At 50.7% G+C, this 18,355-nt stretch overlaps 1 protein-coding gene across 2 annotated transcripts in view; it reads right to left on the reverse strand.

Annotated features, from left to right (window-relative positions):
• The window catches only part of Ston1 (stonin 1), a 42,642-nt gene that overhangs the window by 13,127 nt on the left and 11,160 nt on the right, over positions 1–18,355 (reverse strand). Inside the window, exon 1 of one of the 2 annotated variants that reach the window (XM_028893079.2) lies at positions 2,694–3,079. The exons of the other annotated variant lie outside the window; for it this stretch is intronic. The gene's annotated coding sequence lies outside the window, so the exon portion shown is untranslated. Of the gene's footprint in view, positions 1–2,693; positions 3,080–18,355 lie in introns of those variants that run through there. 2 annotated transcript variants of the gene reach the window in all.

Below are 18,355 nucleotides of genomic sequence, written 5' to 3' on the forward strand. Positions count from 1 at the left end.
TGTGAGACAAAGAGACTGATTATCATACGCACAAGGACATCAGCCCCATTGCTTTGTAAATGGCCCTCCCTCTGCCGCCCCCCCTTTTTTTTAGCACACTTTATAAAATACCTACGATCTTGAACCCAAAATCCGTGCAAAGGGCCCTCGATCCCCAAGCCACGGCCGGTCTCGGGTGCTCTGCAGACAGGAGCGCAGTGGGTGGCGGGTTTGTTTCCCTCTGTCCCCACCACCCCTCTGGCCGTCTCTCTTACCTCTGCCGCCCTCCCTCGGGATGACCTCATCCCTCTGTCCCACAACCCCTCCAGTCATTTGGTGCAATGTTAACAACCGGGGCCAGTTCCACCCAACGCTTTCCTTCCTCAAGCACCCCCACCCCCACCCCTACCCCAGAGCCTGGCTCAGAACCCCTGGGCCTCTGACAGGGTTGGGAAGCACCAGGGATCTCACCAGCTGGGAGCTGGGGCCAGGAGCGACCTAACTCCAGCCGCTTCAGAGCCCTGGAAGGCTGAGCCTCCCTTTAACCTTTAACCTGGGGCGAGATTGATTTGGACCGGAACACGCTCCTGCTCCCCACCCTATCCCCGGGTGTCGTCACTGACAGAGCTGTGCATGGGCAACATTTCATTTAAACTTCCTTTGGGTATCTTCCTGAGGTCTACAATATAGTTGGTTCAGGGCCCAGGAACTCCAGTTCCTTTCTGTCTCTGCTACCCTCCTCGGAGACCAAAATAAAAAAATAAAATAAAAAAAAAAGATTCCGCTGCCGGCTCAGCCTTATTCCCTGCCAGGCAAGCCATGTCTCTCTGTGGCCTCAGCCCTTGGGAAGTTTGTGTTCAGCCCATCTGAATGATGGGCAGACTCCTAGAACACAGTTCCAGTCAGGCCCAGAAGTAGGGCAAGACACCAAGATTCTGTCTAGGGCACAGATAGATAATTTATTGTGGTGGAGATTTCTAGCAATCTGCTTTTGATATTTAAGACTCCTAAGGGAGATATTTGCTTCTCTGCAAAACTGTGAGACACTCTGTTCACAGCAGCCTGTTTCAACGCAGCTTCAGGCTGACTGAACTTGAGACCGAGTGAATGTAGCTGTATTTGACTATTCGCGTCAGGGAAAACAAGGCTACAGAGAACCATGGCTTACGGGCCCCCTCAACATATGAAGCAGGTGCATTCAGAAGCCCACTTAGATATGCCAAGAGGTTAACACCCTCCAAATTAAAGGATTCACACAATAATTATCCCCACCCCACCCCCCATTCTAAAAGGTGTGTGAGCAACAGAATAGCTTACAGCAGACATTGAAAAGCATTCCGCTTTCTGCCAGCTAAGAAACCAAACATTTATATTATTACAGAGATAACCATGAAATGTTCCAAGTAAATAAACAATAGTAATGCCCGGGTTGAGGAGACATTTCACTGGGTAAAGTACTTACCGAGCAAGATTAAAGGCCTGGGTTTGAATCCCCAAGGACCCATATAAAGCCAGGCACAGAAGTGGGGGGCCGGGCGGCTTCCCAGCATTCCTATGGTCAGGTGACAGGTAGGAAAAAAACAATCCCTAGAAGCTCGATAGTCAGCTAGCCTGGCCTGGTGAATACAGAGGCAAACAACAAGAGAGACCCTGCCTCAAACCGAGTAGAAGGCAGAGGTTGTTGTCCAGTCCTCACACTCACAATGTGGCATGGGCACCTGCACTCACATACACTGACATGTGTGCATGCACACACACACCATACATACAAGCCGCACAGGGATAAAAGCAGCAATGCCTTACCACGCTACAATAACATTGCAGCATGCCTTGGGAATAAGATGAGAAAAATCATCTCTCCAGAAAGCATCCCGGGATAAAAAACGCTCACATCAGAGGAAAACACCATATATTCTTTGAGAGTCGGGAGGAAGCTTCTTCAAGCAGGGATCATGTCTCATGTGTAAGGGCATTTTCTACTTTACCTACAAACACTTGGCAAAAGCACAGAACTCAAGACACTGTTGACAAAATAACCTTTTTCTAAAGTGAATCTCTATGTAGCCTTCCCCAGTTCAAAGAGTTGTTGGATTTTAGAGTCAGGAAAAAAGCTGCAAGCATTCTGTTTGGTTAAGCAAACGCTTGCCATGCAGGACTTGTCTAGGCTGCATGTGCATGTCTCTGTTAACACCCGCAGCTTCAGAGGAGCTGGAGACATTAGGCTACTTGCCAAAAGTCACCTAGCTAGCAAAAGGAAGAACCTGGCTGGGACCAGGTCTGATGCCAAAGTCACATACTCCCAAGATCCGGAGACCCCCTGGCAGGGTGTCCCGTCACCACCACACCCTTCACTAGAAAACAGCTCCCAGCTGCAGCCATCCTTTCCTGGAGCCAGGAACTCCAAAACAGAAGGATGGGCCAGCGATGAGCCTGTTTCTCATCTACAAGCACTCTTGGACCGACGGGCTATAGGAAAGGCAAGCTCTGGGACAGATTTCCCCCAAGACTGCTCAAGAACAACATCCCAGCCACAGTCAGGCTCTTTTCTGAGATTGGCTTTAATAACAGCCTGCCGGGCTTCCTGTCCCGCCATCTTGGTGCACTAACCCATTGTCCAAATTCCGTCTTACCCCTTACACAGTCCTCCTTACCCTCCACACTGCCCTGGGCTGCCTCTATCCTGCGGCTCTTTGCTCTCAGCACGTCTATCTTACCTTCCTTTTTTCTTGGCTTTTCAAAGGAACATACAAAATTCTACCGTCTTCTGCAGATTGTTGAAATCCCGGTTGGGCAGGGGGGCGGCTTTTGGCTGGTGAAGCAGCATTCCAGGTCATCTGTGGCTAAAAACTTTGTCCCCACATCATGGTGTGTCTGTGTCTTACTGGTCCCTAATATCGGCTCCTCCGTAAGTGCCAGGTGATGGGAGAGGACTGAAGCTGAAGAGGTCCCTGGGGGCTCAGGAATGCGTAGCCCGCATCACCTATCGCCCGGACCCCATTGCAGAGGTCAGGCGGACTCCTGCTCCAGCCTCCTGCTTTTGCCAAGGCTGAGCTTAGCTTTCTGTGCCTCTCCTCTGTGCCTCTCCCCTCTGTAACAATGCTGCACAATCTAGAGAATGTCTTAAGGTCAATATCTGTGTGGTTTCATTGGCTGCCCTCCCAAATAAGGAATTCTCAGATTCCTGCCTGCCAGACTCCTCCAAAGCATCTTTGTAACCAGCTGGACGCCGGCTGCCTCTGCGGAGCCCTTGGGTGCGTGTGCCGTGGAAGGGCCGGGGACCCCCGCTGGCTGTTGTTACAGGCTTGGTACTAGGGAAGCAAAGTCCAACTTGAGGGTATCATGACGATTTTCCCCCAAACATTTGCTGTGATGGTGCGACGATCATTCCCAGAGGAGTTTTCCCTTGAAGGGGAAACCACGGGTTTGGAACAGAAAAGAAAGGTAAGGCGCACGAGCGTGCCTTGCCCTCGTCCAGGTCACGCAAAGCGCCGGTGGGGGCGGCACGAGCCGTATTATTATCACACATGGTGTACAGCCCGCACTATTCAATCACAAACATGTGTGGTGTTTTATTCATGTGACAGGAAATACCATTTGCACAATGTTAAACCGCAGCATGGTCTGCAGAGCCTTCAAAAATGACCAGCTTTGGTCTCAGCTCCATCCCCCAGCCCATCACTCCCATGTGGCAATTAACCTTCACTTTTCCGTGTTTGGGTCCTGGCTCTTTTCTGAAGCCTGTTTTATTGTTTACCCATTTCCTCAACTTCGAGAGTAGAGACAGATGTTTGTTCTTCTAGGAGATTCTTAACAAGTCCAAAGCCTGCTTCTAAAAGAACGCCGTCAACTGTGCCCATCGAGTTACAGTGTTTGGGGGCCTCATCCTTCCGATGACACAGGCCCCCTCAGAGTGCCTGCCCGGGGAAACTCAGGGCGACCTAAAGACTGTGTGGATCTACTAGCTCCTGAGGCAGGCCCTAGCCTCCACGGGAGGCCAGGCACTCCATCTGCCGAAGCAGGTTTGTAACACTCAAGGCTGCTGTGATCCACCCACTCCTGCTTTGGTGGGTCCCACCTCGGCTGCACAAGTCCATGCTGGCTGGCTAAGGGCTTCATTGAACTGCTACTACCTTTCCCCTGCTCCTGGTTAAAGCCAGCACTCAGGAGGCAGAGGCAGGTGGATCTCTGTGAGTTCAAGGCCAGTCTGGTCCACAAAGCCACTTCCAAGACAGCCAAGGCTGCTACACAGAGAAACCCTGTCTTGAAAACAAACAAAACACCAATCCATTCTTGCTCTTATGTGTGAGCAGACAGCAAACTAAACTGCCCCCAAGAGGGGTCTTCATATGAACAAAAATTTGGAGTTGGGTAGGCGTTATGATTTAAATTGTTACTGTTTGGGGTGGGAGGGGAGCTGTCTGGGGGGTGTTGTTATCCCTTTGTGTTGTGGTACAGGGTTAGAATTCACGGCTCTACCCCTGTACTAGGCTTGAACTCTACCACAGGGTTGCATGCCTGGCCCTAATATTTTTATTTTTCTCATCATGACATCCGAACAGGCGTTCAGCACTATCATACATGCTACAGAAACATGCAAAGCAAAAGCCCTGGAGGCCCAATTTTCTCTCCTGTACAATGGCACCATGAACATTTACTTCCCAGGCCGGGCATGGGGTCTCACATCCGTAATCTCAGCCCTTGGGAGGCTAGGACAAGAAGAGTGCCATGAACCCACAGCCACGCGGGACTACACAGTGAACTTCCCAGGTCAACCTGGGCTACAGAGCGAGACCATCGTAAGACACGAAATGAATATAACTGTCTCCCAGCAGGTGTCCATGTAAGTTTTCCTCCCCCTCTCTCCCTTCCTGCTTGCCCTCTGCCTTTAGCCCTCAGAACACACACTTGCTTCTTCTAGTGAGGAGGTAAAGAGCCCTGGAGTCTGGAGAAGTGTTAGCCCAGATTGGTAAGAAGTCCTACCCGTAGCTGCCTCTACTCAGCCTAACACGTGACTGTGCTCTACCCCCGGCCTCAGGATATGATGGCACAGTTCCTGTCTCGGCTCCTGGGTGCTTGAATCCCTGCTCAGGAATGTTTCTTTCTTATAGTCGAAATGTTTGTATCACCACAAAATTCATACACTGAAACCTTAATCCTAATGGGACAGCATTTGGAGACAGGGTGTCTGGGAGGTGACTAGGTCAATGGAGGTGACCAAGCACTTATGAATGGATTAGTGTAAAAGAAGAGCACAGACAAGAAGAGGAGGAGAGCAGAGACCGGCTTGCTGTATGTGATGGTTAATCATCATCTACTTAACTGGATTTACTGTCACCATGGAAACACACTTCTGGGTGTGTCTGTTAGAGTATTTCTAGGAATTTTTTAACTGAAAAAGAAAGAGCCACCATAGATGTGGATGTTAGCATCAATGGGCTGGGGTATCACACTCAACAAAGAACAAGTGAGCTGAGAACCAGTGTTCATCTTTCTTCTTCCTGACAGTGGATGCAACGTGACCAGCGCCTCATGTTCCTGACACAGTGATTAAGTCACCCTCGAACTGTGAGCCAAAATAAGCCCTTCCCTGAGTTATTTTTGCCTGGTAGTTGGTCCCAGCAGTGAAAGAGTAGCTAATACGGTCTGTCTACCATGAGTCCACGAGAGTGGACGATCCGCAGCCCTCGCCACACCCAACCGTGCTGGCATCCTGAGCCCAGACTTCTAGCCCCTAGACCTGACAGGCTGAGGACACCACGTCCCCAAGAAAGAAGTCAGTAGAAGCGGTGGAAATAAAAAGAAAGACAGGAAAAAAAAAGACTCAGTATCCAGTGTCCTTTAAAGTCCTGATATAAGAGATCGACAGGTCTCTTCGTGACAAACTCTTCCAACACTCATGTTCTCATGAATTCAAGAAGCCCGCTCATGTTTCCAGGAGCCTCCACAGGGAGGGGGAAACACGTAGCTTTCCGTGACAATCTCCGTGGTGTCAGAACACGGAACTAGAGCACACACAGCCAACTTTAACTCAGATCACCTCAGCCTTCTCTGTCTGTTGCTAACTTCTCCATTACAGCCTTGAGGCTTGGCTCAGGGCTGGCAGCGGTGTCTTTGAACTGGGCTTTTAGCATAGCTCTCAGGACAAGCAGCAGCCACGGTCCCTTCCTGGTCACAACGGCAGCCCAGGTAAGGGGATAGGCTCACCTTTGCTCTCCCAGACAAGGGACCAAGGAACTTCCACATGGAACGAACTTTCGCCTTTGACTGGGGCAAGCGTGCAAAGGCATCCTCTGGGCACTGGGAGCCACAGCTGGAGCTCCTGTCCCTGTCCATCTGGCCAGCACACTAAAGCCTGCTGCCCTGGGCAGTAGAGAAAGGGAACCAGCCACAGGGCACCCACAGTTAAAGCTGGGCCACTTTACAGCGACAGGAAGGGAAAAGGAGAGAGACACACCCCGGAAGGCCAAGGTCAATGCTGGGCTGAGACCAAGGACAACAAAGATCTGGGATTCATGATTAGGTGGTTAGGTCTGGGGAGTCTAAGGTGGGAGGAGGAAGACCAAGCTGCCCTTCCAGAGCAAAGGTAACATGTGGCCTCTTCAGCCTCCATGGGCGCCGGGTCCACGGGATGTCTACATCTTCAGGAGGCTGCTTGTTCCCCATGCTCACGGGTTCCTGACAGTCCTAATAATGGTCTTCTTCATGACCTACCTCTTTCTACCCTCAGGAGCCGGGTTAAAAGGACCCCAAGGCTGCCCACTCTCCAGAAAATTCCACCCAGCCTGGCCATCAGAAGGAGACAGACAAGCATTCTTTGCTGGGGTGGGCGCCTCACACAAAGCCTGCTTACAGGGCAGCCTTCTGGCATCTGGCTTTCGTGGGCTCTTGAGTGGAAAAGAGAAATAGAGAGAAATAAGAAAGAGCACTGTCTTCTGGGGTCCCTGTGGTTACCACAGAACCACGGCTCCTGGGCTTTGTTGTTCAAAAAAAAGTTCAAAAAAACAAAAACAAAAACTAGTTGCAAAGGGTCTGGTTATGATCAGGCATCATGGATATTCAAATAGGCAAATCTCCTTCCCCTTCACCCCTGCAGCCCGTCACCCCTCCTGAAAATGAGCAAACAATCTTAGAAGTCTAAAAATCTACAAAGACTAATACTGTGTGTATGTGTGTGTGTGTACACGTGTACATGTGCATACCCTCATGTGCCACAAGAGTGTGTAGGACAATTTGGGGGACAACAGAGAGGGCAACTTTAGAGTTGTGTTACTAGGTGGTGAGGTCTGGGAGGAAGCTGCCTTCTAGAAGCGAAGGGGTCACTGTCTGCAGGCCCCGCAGGAGTTCTGAGCCCACAGGCAGGTCTCTAGGGCTGCAAGGCTGGGCCGTTCCCTGCTGGACAGGCCTCTGAAAGCCTGGGGGTCTCAGGGACCAAACTCGGGTCCTCAGCCTTGGCAGCAAGTTGTCTTACCCACTGAGCCAACTCGCCAGCCTCAGACTGAAAATTTTAGTGGGGGGCTAACCAAAACCAATCCTTTAGCTATAAAAATTGATATAAATAGTATAAAAACACTTTGTCTTAACATGTAATTGTTTTAGCTTTTTGAGAAAAGCCAAGGAGCTAAATGGCCCAGAAAGGATATTTAATTCTCTAAAATGGAATTTTCCCCACTAACACATGGCAAGCTTTGCTCACCTGTGAGCAGCCTGTGTGACTTAAGAACTGTGGTTGGCAGGGACAGTCATCTAGGATGGCGACCCTTGGAGGCTGGGCTCTGGGGCATGTAGCACTATGTCTTGGTACACGCGTGTACCACATACACCCCGGCTTCTCACTGAGTGGAGATTGCAATGCTCCCCCTAAGTTCTGGCTTCTGAGTTATGCACCCCAGAGACCACAGGCCCTGTATGCCTGGCCGGTAACAGGTAAAGTTAGAGAGTTCAGTGTTAGCATCCTGGGGTGCAGTTTCCTCGCATGAGAAATGAGATGATGTTACAGCTGTATTTGAACACTTGCCTCCCATCACACATCCACTCCTATTCTGAAATTTAATCTGCAGTGTGACAGCACTGGGGGATGGGGCCTGTGGAGGGGTGACTATGTCCTGATAGCCCCTCCTCTTGATGAGTGGGACTGGGTACCTTTATAAAGAGGCCCTACGGAGCTTGTGAAGTTCTACCCTGTGAAAGCGCGGAACACAGACATCAAGCTTATCTTCACCTTCATCTGGGGTCTCCCAGGCTCCAGGGCTGTGAGCAGTATCTCCACTGTGTGAGCTCTCCCGAGGTGAGGAGTTTTGTTGCAGCGCACTGAGCAGTTGGGACAGTTAGCGTCTGTGAGGGGGCAGTAAGGGAGACCACAAAGATGGCCTCCACTACAGGATCCTGCTCCTAAGGAGCGTCTAGCCTGGCAGAAAAGCCAAAGAAAACAACAAATGGAGGATAAAATGTGTTTGTTCTCTGCTAACACCCATGGAAGGCTGCGAATGGACGGCAAGCCAAGCTCCCTGGCCCAGGCAGTTACTTCAAGGAGAGAAGTGTCTGGTCTGGTAGAGACGCAACAGTCAACCAAATGGTGATTAGGCTCTGCCCATGTTTCTGTTGACTTGGGTCATGTGTCCGTCAACACCAGTGTGAGGAAGTTCTGCCATGTGGCTTTAGTCACCCCGGGAACAAAATCAGTTACCTGTGCTGATCATCACTAAGGTGGGTCCTGGGTAATCATGGCTGCATGCGTGTCCCACAGGAAATGAATCTGAGTCTTTTCCAGGACTAGACCTGCCTGTTACTGACCAGAAACACCCACATCTATACATCAGCTCCACCTACCAAACGAGAGAACAAAACTGTGCTTGCTTTTGTCCCCAACACCCCCAAGGAATTCCACAAATGTGCATGAATATGTAGTGGCTTGAGCCATGGCAAAATGAGAGATTTTGTTTTTAAAAGCATTGATTAAGGACCAAGTTACAAGCCAAGCATCAAAGATCAGCCTCCGTTGAGGTCTTGGTCCCAAATCTAGATATTAATAATATCCATATTTCTAGGTCTGGGGAACACTTGCAAAGCATATGTTAATTGTATCATATTTCAGAAGGTACTGAAGACTTTGAAATTATTTTTCATGGAAAGACAGGCCAGATGTGTGTAACTGGACACCAATGGCTGGATCTGCCAAAAACAGGGGCTCCCCCATTAACCTCTGTTTAACCTCAAGGAGCTCATATTCTGATTGTGCAGGCTCTGCCTCTGAACTCTGGGTGACTCCTGCTCGGGAAGCCTGTCTGAAGGCTACCTGAGGTGCCTTTGCATGGCCCTGCCCAGCAAGACCCATAAGCTCCTAATGGATCGAGCCCAGCAGAATAAAGGCTCAGCCAGCTCTCATTGCTGACCGCTGGCTGCTGGCCAGTCCTATTCCCAGCTCTAGGCTCCTGCCACACCCATCTCCCCACCATGAATCCAATCTTCTCTTCCTCATTTCACACAGAGGGCCCCCTGTATTAGTTCCCCATGCTGCTGGGCCTGGGAGTCGGCAGGCCAATGGTAAGAAGGGGTAAGGCATTCTAACAGCTCTGCTTAGATGCCTTCAAAATCCCATAAACCGTGAGGATTCGCTCCCTCAAGAAGCGGCCTACTGAGAAGGGGGCCCCTCGCTGCCTGAGCTCTCAAGGACTCCAGCAAGCATGCTGCGGGCTGGTGGCTTCTCCAAGATGAAGGGCACAAGAACAACTCCACTCTTGCTCTTCCAAGGGTCACCTTGCCCCTCGTCCATCAGGCAAGGTTGTTCCTGTCGCCTCGAATCTGGGTGGCCCCTGGTGGCTCTAACAGATGCGGTATGGCGGAAGAGATGGTTCAGAGCACAGGGAGAATGTCACTTTCCTGCTGGCCGAAGCCCTGGGACAAAGGCACGGAGGCAGCGGTTTGGGTGTCCTGACAGATAATGACGCCTTCAGCGTCACATTCTCCAACATCATCGTTTCAGTCACAGGGGCGTCTCTGAGCAGGGACCCCCCAGCTGAGCCCACTTCATCCACAGACCCAGAAGACAGCGCAGAAACTCTAAGCCTCTCCTTTTGTGCTGTGTGCCTATGTGGTGAAATACGCGTAAATGTTACCATTTGACCATTTTTAAGTGTTACTAAGAACATGGGGGGGGGGGGCTGGAGAGATGGCTCAGTGGTGAAGACCACTGGTTACTCTTCCAGAGGAACTGGATTCAATTCCCAGCACCCACATGGTGGCTTGCAACTGTCTGTAACTCCAGTTCCAGGGGATCTGACACCTTCACACAGACATACATGCAGGCAAAACACCAATGCACATAAGAACATCTGTGGGCTGGGGAGATAGATCTGTGGGTAAAAATGCTTGTTATGCAAATGTGATGACCTGAGTTCAAGTCCTGAGAACCCAGACACAATAGTACAGGTACCTTTCATCCCAACATGCCCCTACGAGGAGGTGGGAGACTGGGCAGGAGAGTCGCCCGAAGTCCAAGAGCCAGCAAGCCTAGCTTATGCAGCAGCAAAGAGACCACGTCTCAAACAACATGGACTGCAAGGACCAATACCCAAAGAGGTCTTACCTCCAAACACATGGTAACACATGTGCATCTGTACCGACATACAGAACACACACACACACAACTACTGCTACCATCCATTCCCAGGATGTTATCTTTCTTAACTGACATTTTGTACTAACGCAACAGTGACTCCATGCTGCCTCTTCCAGCCCCTGTAACCACCACTTCAGTTCCTTTCTCTGTGACTTTAACTACTCTTGGGACCAATCACGACTGGAGCCTTACACTGCTTGTCCTTTGAGTCTGCTTATTTCTCTTAGCATAATGTCTTCAAGTCTGACTCATACTGAAGCGGGGATCGGCATCCCATCCCTTTCTAAGGCTGTATAATACTGTGCTGTGTGGATATACCACATTTGCTCCTCCATCCAACCACTGATGAAAGCCGCTCTGCTCTGTAGCAATAGTTATTAAATCGGTGCAGTCAAAGGCTAGGACAGCAAAGTCCCAAGGTAGTTCTCAGGACCTGGTGAGTCTGGCAGACGCACAGGGCATTCCCAGGACAGCTCAGAGCGGGTGTGTTTGGTGACTGGCCCAGAATCCAGGCTGGAGCTCCCCAAAACACTTTGTTACTAAAGGCTGGGTGTCTCCTCAAGTCTCCACTCGGGCCTGGGACTGAGGGGTCTTCCTCACATCTGGGTTCCTTGTCCCAGTGTAGGCTAAGGACCTAGAGTCCAGGAAACGTTTGGTAAAGATCCTGGCACCAGGCAAGTTTCCACTGATCCCAGAGTGCCTCACAGGATCCCTAGGAGTGGAGGACTGTACCCAGGAACACACAGGGGAGCAGCTGTTTATTTCTGGGAAGGAAAAGGGGGGCTGTGGCAGCATGGATGGCTGGGGAAATTCACCCCCGGCAGCACAGGCTCTCACAGCGTGGGCTCAGAACCAGGTAGGCAGCCACTGCGGAGAAAAGATTGCTGGCTACAAGGGTAGAAGCCTGGTGAGGGAGACATGCAAGGTCCAGGCTGAGCCAACAGGATGAGGGTCCATGTGCAGCTTTCCCCGGGGCACAGGGGTAGTAGAGCCTCATCTTCCCATTAGAGGGTCAAGGGCGGGGCTTGATCCTTGGAATGGCACAGAGCATGGAGGGTAGCACAGTGGACCACCCAGGTTGAGTTACACAACAGTGCCCTGTTGTGCCTGGGACAGCAGTCTTCCTCACTACAGAGGGACCACATCAGTTCTACTGTGTCTCCTGGCCTCCAAATGCCACATCGGCTACCAACTGCCACACCCAGAACCCTAGGTCTGCCTCCAAGTTCCACACTGCCTTTCACACAAGGCAGAAACAGCTCCGTCCTTTTCATGGTTTTCCTGAAGTGAGGCTACCTCCCAGGAAGGCTTATGTTAGGAACCAGCAACTCTGCTCAGGTCTCCTTTACCTGCCTCGGATCTTGATTGTAAAATGTCAGGCTTTCAACCTTCGGGGACTTTGGGGAGCATTACACAGCGTGATGAGTGTGGCCCTGGAAGTCCAAAGCATCGGGAGCTACTGATGCGCTGCTGTTATCCGGCTTCCGTGCGGACTCAGACTCTGTGTCTCTAAGAGCCTGGGAATGGTTCCCAAGCAAATTCTTCTGGTACGATGACCACACAGAGAGAAAAGGCTTTGCTGCAGTGTGAATCGTGCTGTTAGCAAACAGAGCGTGCTGTCCAGGCCAGAGGCCGGCGGGGAAGTCGGGAAACTGCGTCCTGGCCGTCGCGCTGCCAGTAAACTAAGCGCTCCACGTGACCCCTCCCTGGGCATCTTTCTCCGCGTGCACAATGGGGCTCGCAAGTCACCCACATTCCTACCCAAACTGGGAAGGCAAAGAACTTGAGGGACGGAAAAAAATAAAGCCTGGACATGTAGAAATGTGGTACTATTTAGCACGGAAAGGAGAGACAGGGGAGATAAGAAAAAAAAATAAAAGGAGAAAGAGGAAGGAGCCGGAAGGGCAGGCATTTTGGGTGAAGTGTGTGGCTTTGAGAAAGCTACCAGGGTGGTTCCTCGAATGGACTCTCCAAGTCTGAGAGTCAGGGCCTAGGTTAGACACTCATCCAGCAGAGAAAAGCTGAAGGGAGGCAAACTAGGCCTGCATCATCTGAGACACCGGTACAGCTCAGCTCAGAGCAGGAAGCCTCGTTCACCGCAAGTACAAATTGTTGGAATGTCCCCAGAGAACCCTGGCCAGGCCATGTCCTGACACATTAAGTCCAATTCAGAGAGCTCTGCTTTGGGGGCGGGGGTGGGGGAGGGGGGACACAACTAGAGTCCCCAAAGGCCAGTCACCAGGACAGCAAGGTTCGCCAGATCACATCACAAAAGGAAGAGGCATGAGATCTGAGAGTTTATCTTATGGGGGGGGGTCTCCTAAAATTAAAACTTTTTTAAAAGGTCCTTAACTTATTCCAAGTTCATAATTCAGGAATTTTTTTTTTCCGTGTGTGTGTGTGTGTGTGTGTGTGTGTGTGTGCGCGCGCGCACGTGGAAGTCAAAGGGCAACTTGTGTGCACATGCGTGTGGAGGCCAGACATGAATTTTTGTGTCAGTATCCAGCACTCTCCGCTTTTGTGATGGTTTGAATGAGAAATAACCCTCATTCGAACACTCAGTTCCCATTGGTGGCTCAGTCTGGGAAGAAATAGGTCATCAGAGGCGGGCTTTGGGAGGTCATAGCTTGCTTCACTTCCAAGGTCCCTCTCTCTGCTTTGTGTTTGTGGTTGAGGATGTGATCTCTCCCCTTCCTGCTCCTGCAGCCCCGCCTCCCTCCTGCAGCCCCGCCTCCCTCCTGCAGCCCCGCCTCCCTCCTGCAGCCCCGCCTCCTCCTATTGCCACGCCTCCTTCCTGCTGACACGCCTCCCTGCCATTAGGGACTCTCCTCCCTCTAAAACCATAAGCCCAAGTAATCACTTTCTCCCTTAAGTGGCCTTTGGTTGCTGTATTTTATCACAGCAATAGAAAGGTGACTAATACAACCTGTTTGCTGACTTGGAATCTCTCCCAGAGAGCTGGAGCTCACCAATTAGGCTAGGCTGGTTGGCCCCTGAGCCCCAGCCAGCCTCTGGTCTCTGCCTCCTTGGTGCTGGGATTAAAGGCATGAGCCACCTTGCCTAGCTAGGAATTTTTAATAGGACATCCCTCCTGAGGAATTAGCCAGAAGCTGCATAGACTCTCAGTGATAAAAACCTTATTATTGGGTGAGTTCATTTCATTCTCATTTAGACAGGATTAAACTCTCCTCTCTCACATTAACTCTAGTCTATGCATCCTCCAGGATCCATCTATGTTGGGTTTAAGCAGTCTTCCCTTACCCACCTTTCAGCTAACCCAAAGAAGCTGATGATGACCAACACTGGGTCTTCCCATACTTCGTCAGAGCAGAAAGGTTGTTCAGACTGCCCCCAGCAGCACACTACCCCCTCTACCCTCCTTCGGGCAGTGGCGAGGCTTAACCACACACCGCCATGAGCCTTAACCTCGCCCTGTCACGAGACACGGCTGCCCCCTCTGCTTTGGCCAGCGTCTCACACAGCCGACCCATGAACTCTGTGCTCGCTCCACAGCCGTGGGCCTCTTACCCCACTGCACGCCAAAGCTGAGGGACTGTCATGAGGCCAACAGTGGACAGCCCCGAGTTCATTCCACTTGAACAGAGGGCTGCAAGTTGTTTGTCTCTAGGAGACAACTCTAGAACGTTCAACAGGGATTGCGGGCTGCGTTTTCTCGAATTTCACTCGAAAAATAGAGCAGGAGGGGCCCAGAAAGGTAGAGGTTGATCTCAAGATAGTACAGCTTAAAAAGATGAATGTGAGATAGCTTTGTTTTCCATATTCTTCCTGTTGTAGTCAAGTGGGAGCAAGGCTATGTTGTGCCTGTCTTCTGAGTATGATTAGGGCTAATTTTTCCCTACTTTGCATGTTTATGCATTCTGTCCACTTTTATATAAACAGTAACCCACTGAGACAGTGATATGTGTTTAGGAAATATTTTAAGAGTTGAAATAATCTTCCCCTAGGGATCTGTGTCTTGGGGAGGGTGCTCATGCAGTGTGTGCATGCACGTGTGCATGCATGCGTGCTAACTCTCTCATGCATGAGCACATTCAACAATGATTGATTATTCAGCATCCTTAAAATGAAAGCACTCACAGTATGCAACGTCAGAGAATTTTCTGTCCTGTAAGGGCCACCCTCAAATGCTAACAAAGTGGCAGGTACAAATGTAAGTTTCCTCGGCCCTCATCCAGGAAAGGTGCATGCCACCAAACCTGATGGCCTCAGTTCAGTCTCAGCAATCTGCGTATTAGAAACTGATTCACACAAATTGTCCTCTGACCTCTGCATGTGTGCCTACACACACAATACACACATACACAAAATAAATTCATCGTTAAGAAAGTTTTTAAATGTCCATAACTGAAGGGAGGGGGGTTGAAGCTCCTGTCCCTTAGGAGTTGTAAAAGACTTCAGGAAGAGTCAGGCATCTGTGGTGGTTTGAATAAAAATGGCCCCCACAGGCTCATATATTTGAATGCCTAGTTACCAGGGAGTGGAACTGCTTGGGAAGGATTAGGAGGTGTGTCCTTGTTGGAGGAGGTGTGTCACTGGAAGTAGGCTTTGGGATTACAAAAGCCCACATCAGGTTCTCTCTCTCTCTGTGTCTCTCTCCTCTGTCTCTCTCTGTCTCTGTCTCTGTCTCTCCTGTCTCTCTCTCTCTCTCTCTCTCTCTCTCTCTCTCTCTCCCTCTCTCTCTCTCTCTCTCTCTCTGTCTCTCTCTCTCTCTGCCTGTTGCCTGCAAATCAGGATGTAAAGCTCTCAGCTATTGCTCCAGTGCCACGCCTATCTGTTTCCCGCCATGACTGATGACAATGGACTGACCCTCTAAAACTGCAAGGAAGCCCACAGTGCTTTTCCCTTATTAAGTTGCCTTGGTCATGGTGTCTCTTGACAGTCATAGAACAGTAACTAAGACAGCGTCTGAGCTGCACCATGAAGGTTGACATAATTAATAAGGCAAAACAGAGCAAGTGTGCAAGACAGAGGCCGAGAGAGCCCCACCCTGGCTGGAGAGGCACAGTTGGAGACAGGAGGCAACGCCAAAAAGACCCGTGGGTGGGCAAGGACACCACAATAACAACTTGGACTTTACCCTAAATACTATGAGGAGCCAGAGAAAACATTTTAAAAAGGGATAAATAAACAGCAGCTAGACACGGTGGCACGTGCCGTTGTTCGAGGCCAGCCTGGTCTACATAAAGAGTTTCAGGCCAAGAGAAAGAGGATGCATAGGAAGATCCTGGAGAGAGTGTGGGGGTGGGGGGGAGGCCAGGAGAGGGAGGGGTGGATAGATTTCAGACTGAGATTTTGAAACACATGCTATAACAGTACTGAGGGCAGAAGGGAGGGCCAGGGTCAGGTTAAAAGTAGGAGAGGTGGGTGGAGACTTCACGAGAGAAGCTGGGGTTGGACCTGATGACTCTTGCCCTACATGCTTCTATTCAAAGTCTAAAACAAAATAAGAAATTGTCTATCGTGTGTACCTCTCACAGCTTGGGGACAATTTCTCCCAAAACTCTGCCAGACTCTTCGTGGCGCCCCACAGCGGCTCTGTCCCAGAGACCACTGCTAACAGACAGCACCAGCAGTGGTTAAGTAGGGGGTGGCTGAGTGCCTGGCCACACACATCCAAAGGTGGGGAGACGTCCCAAACAACGCAAAGTCCAGGGCCAGGAAGCAGTGAGAAGGTCCAGCAACCCAGAGTAAGAAAAGAAAAGAAAACAACTAGGAAAGTTCTAGAAGAGAAGGGGCTAAGGATCTGGGTGAGCTGCTGGATGGAGAATGAACAGCTCAGGCAGGCAGTTTAGGAGACGAGCACAGGTGTGAGCGCCTGTCTCACGCGAGGAGAAGCTGCATCTCTGTAACTAAAGTCACACAGCCTCTCCAGCGCCCCCGTGGGAGCTGGGGGAGGCTCCCCCTCCTGTCAGACAGGCAGGCTGGCGCACAGGATGTGCACATGTGAACAGTTAAGTAGAAACATCTGGCAGAAGAGGGGGATGTGTGGGTGAGGAGGAGGCAGACCCTGACAAGCGGGGGCTGTGGAGGGTGGCCCAGCCCCAGCACATAGACAGCTCACCCTCAAAGATGGCTGACAACGAGGATGAGGTCAGCAGGCAAACGGAGTTTCTCCTCTCACTGGAGGAAATGACAGTCCCAGCAAGTCTGCACCTGCCCGGAGGGCCCTGACTCTCCCATCTGATTCTCAGAAGAGCCCCGATCACTTTTCCCACAAGATTTTTTTTTTTTTCTTACAATTAGGAGCACCTGATCAGATGGACATTGCTTTAGAGCGACCAGGACTGGACACCCAAACCACGCCCAGCAAAGGCCCTGGGATGTTCACATCACGCGTGAGGAGGGTCTGCTTCAAGCCACGAGTGAGTGACAGGCCTGCAGCCGCACGGAGGCGGGATTCTCTGGGTGTAAAGAGTTGAAGATTAAACCCTTTCTCTGTTTGTATTCATGCTAACACAGGGCCAACACAAGCAAGGTTTGAGCCAGGCATGTGGTTCATTTCTATAAAGCCCAGCTCTGGAGAAGACAGGGGGAATAGGAATTCAGGATGAGCCACGGTGGGCGATAAGACCCTGTCTCAGAAAGGAAGAGGGGAGGGGAGGGGAGGGGAGGGAGGAAGAGGCGAGGGAAGGGGAGGGAGGAAGAGGAGAGGGAGGGGAGGGGAGGGAGGGAGAGGGGAGGGAAGGAAGGGAAGAAGAAGGGAAGGGAAAAAGAAAAAGATGAGGTTTGTAACTTCATTTTTACTTTTCTAACCCTCCAAATTGGCTTTGAATATGGGTTGCAGTGAACGGGGGGGGGGGGGGGGGGGGGGGGGGGGGGGGGGGGGGGGGAGCGTTCCAAGGGATGAGCAGCAGCCAGTGTGTCAGCCTGCCTCTGAATTCCTGGGTCGTGGCTGTGTTCCATTAGACGCTCGGCGCTCTTTCCACAAAGCCCTTGGCCGAGCTCCGCAGTGGAAAAGCTATTTTTATGCTCGAGCCACAGATATTTAAATGGAAATATATCCATAATTCCAATTAGATTTTGTTTTCATAGTGATCTTTTCCTCTACTTCAGAACAGACCTAGCTATCATCTTCATTATTTCTCCTTTTAAAATGATAATTATTTGTTTGTGTGCTGAGGGTGGGGCGGTCTATCAGCGGTCAGCGGACAACTTGTAGGGTCGGTTCTCTCCTTCCACCACGTGGGTCCCAAGGACTGGATTCAGTTCAACATTAGCTTGATGGTGAATCCCTGCCCCACTGACCCACCTCACCATTCCATCATCATAGTTACCAATACGACTCTTGCACAGCTCAGCATTCTCTGAGCTAAATACAGATGCCAGCGGCCCCTGATAAATGACGGTTATAAAACAGGCACGTCTTTGGTCTTAAATTCTCAAGCTGAGTTCCTCCTCCCCTGGTCATGTCTTCATGCATTCTCTACTCTCCCATGTCTCAGGCCCTTCCTTCATGACCCCGCCAGGAAAATCTAGGGCCCAAAGCAGCGAGGAACTGGTGCATTTAAAACTTTCACAAGAATAATGAAATTAAGGGTTTGGTTTCCTTAAGAGACAAAACCACCAACAAATAAAACCAGGAGATGGTTCTGATTAGGGGGACACTGTCCTTTGGTGGCCACAATCACCCTGATGAAAAGTCCAGCAGCTGAATGGTGAGGGTTGCCAATGGCCAAGTCAAAACCTCGAGGAAGTCATCCAAGAGCATCTAAACTGATGACCGAGAAAACCGAGCTGTCT

This window comes from Peromyscus leucopus, chromosome 22 (genome assembly GCF_004664715.2).
Source record: "Peromyscus leucopus breed LL Stock chromosome 22, UCI_PerLeu_2.1, whole genome shotgun sequence".
In the NCBI taxonomy this organism is placed as follows: domain Eukaryota; kingdom Metazoa; phylum Chordata; class Mammalia; order Rodentia; family Cricetidae; genus Peromyscus; species Peromyscus leucopus.